The sequence below is a fragment of the Bison bison genome, unplaced genomic scaffold (genome assembly GCF_000754665.1).
Source record: "Bison bison bison isolate TAMUID 2011002044 unplaced genomic scaffold, Bison_UMD1.0 scf7180017858349, whole genome shotgun sequence".
NCBI classification, from domain to species: domain Eukaryota; kingdom Metazoa; phylum Chordata; class Mammalia; order Artiodactyla; family Bovidae; genus Bison; species Bison bison.
This window is the reverse complement of record NW_011488922.1, coordinates 4,100-5,949: the sequence shown is the minus strand read 5'-3', so window position 1 is coordinate 5,949 and position 1,850 is coordinate 4,100. Positions and strand designations below refer to the sequence as shown.

Here is a 1,850-nt window from a genome sequence, read left to right as displayed (position 1 = left end):
AGGAGGGCCAGAGGGCTCATGACACCAAGAGGCTGCAAAGGGGCCTCACCCATAAAAGTTGTCTCACCCACGACTCATCCTTCCTGACTCGTGTTCTAGTGGGTCTCAGACGGTCCCATATTCTGTGCTCCAGAGACTCCATGCCAAGTGAGCAAGCACTGGGAGGTGTCTGGGACCCCAGGGCAGTGTGAGGACTGCCGAGTGCCCATGTGGCTGCCAACAGTCTGGTGACCCTCCTTTCCTGTTAGCATGCCCCCTCCCTCCATTCTCACAATCTTCCCCTTCCTTTCCCCCAGGGAATAGATGGGGAGGTCAGGTAACTAGAGCTAATACTTTCCCTGAGGAACCATGGAGAGACCAGAGCAGAGATTCAGGTGAATTTCTTGCTGGACAAGACCCAGGGGCAGTTATATTTTGCAACCAGGGGAAGGAAAGTGCTCTTGATTCAGATCTCTCTGGTGGTCCACAGGGGGTCAGAGGCCCAGTCACTTGCCCTGTTGAAGCCTCCTCCCACTGTGGGAATTGCAGCCTGAGTTCTGGTCCTTCCAGGCTTCAGGGCAGCCTGTCAGGGTCTCCAGGAATCCAGGAGGACCCTGAGCCTGGGCCCAGGTTCCTGAATAGCCTCAGGTCTCAGAGCTGGTTCTCTGCCTCAGGCTCTTCCTCTTGACCTCAGTCGGGTCTTGGGTCTCAGGTAAGCTCTTTCCCACAGTCCGTAAGAAGACGTGTCTGGAGGAGCTAAGGACCCACATCTGCTTTGTGGCTGATATTACAGTAAACGTCTGTGTTGGGGTGTAGTAATTCCTGCAAAAGAAAACCGACACCTTCGAGCTCATGTAACCTTCTTAGATGATTTCCCAGGGACTTCCCAGCCCCGGGTCACCCAGGGTCTGTTCATGTCAGAGGTTTTTGGTCCAGACCCACCTCCCCTTCATCCCTTTTCCATCTTTCCTACTATTTCTTGGACCTCCAAACACAGCCAGGGGTGCAGTGGGCATTTCCTCTGCCCCTTGGGCTTATGGGACCAGAACTTGGATCTCCACACTCACCTGGTAGATGGGAGCTGGTGGCCTGGCATCAGGTAGGGAGGCCTGGGCATGGAGGAAGCGGGCATCAGAGGAGAGGGAAGGAGAGTCATTTCTCCCGACCAGCCATCTCCAAGCCTGGAGCCCCGACCCCAAATCCTATCTGGGGTCTGTTTCTCACCCTTGTTAGACTGGCTCCCCTGACTGATGATCGAGTGCCCACTCTCTTCCTGGCTGAACTCCAAGGTTCTCCTGAGTTCAAGTCAGGGGACCAGGGCAGCCTCTGGATAAGGTTGTGGGTGGTCATGTCCCTGAAGTGCATCAAGCTCCCAGCTTGGTGGGACTTGCTATGTTCTAACTACTCTTATGAGCTTCCCTGGTGGCTCAGAAGGCAAAGAATCTGCCTGCAATGTGGGAGACCGAGGCTCGATCCCTGGGTCAGGGAGATCCCCTGGAGAAGGCAATGGTAACCCATTCCAGTATTCTTGCCTGGAGAAATCCATGGACAGAGGAGCCTGGCAGGCTACAGTCCATGGGGCCACAAAGACTGGACATGACTAAGCGACTTTCAACTACCCTCGAGTGAAGGGTGTCTCACAGTGCTTCTGGGTTGGACAGTCCCCCTGCCCAGAGCCTGTGAAGCGGGGACGCTGGGAGAGAGACAAGGAAGGAATGTACTTACCTGGGAGACAGAGCTGCCAGAGGGACCACGTCCTGGGAGGAAACAGGAGTTACCACTGAGCATGTGAGGAAGCTTAGCCCATTCTCCTAGGAGAGGTTGGATGTCCACCTTCTGGAGAACCATGGGAGAAAGATCCCCACCAAGGG

General features: G+C 55.2%; 1 long non-coding RNA gene across 1 annotated transcript; it reads right to left on the bottom strand.

The window, feature by feature from the left end:
• Window positions 1-375: 375 nt before the first annotated feature.
• On the bottom strand, window positions 376-1,849 carry LOC105005093. The gene is made up of 3 exons (XR_827284.1): window positions 1,705-1,849; window positions 1,047-1,088; window positions 376-801 (listed from the first exon to the last, which is right to left on the bottom strand). It is a non-coding gene; the product is annotated as an uncharacterized LOC105005093 (long non-coding RNA).
• Window position 1,850: the final 1 nt, after the last annotated feature.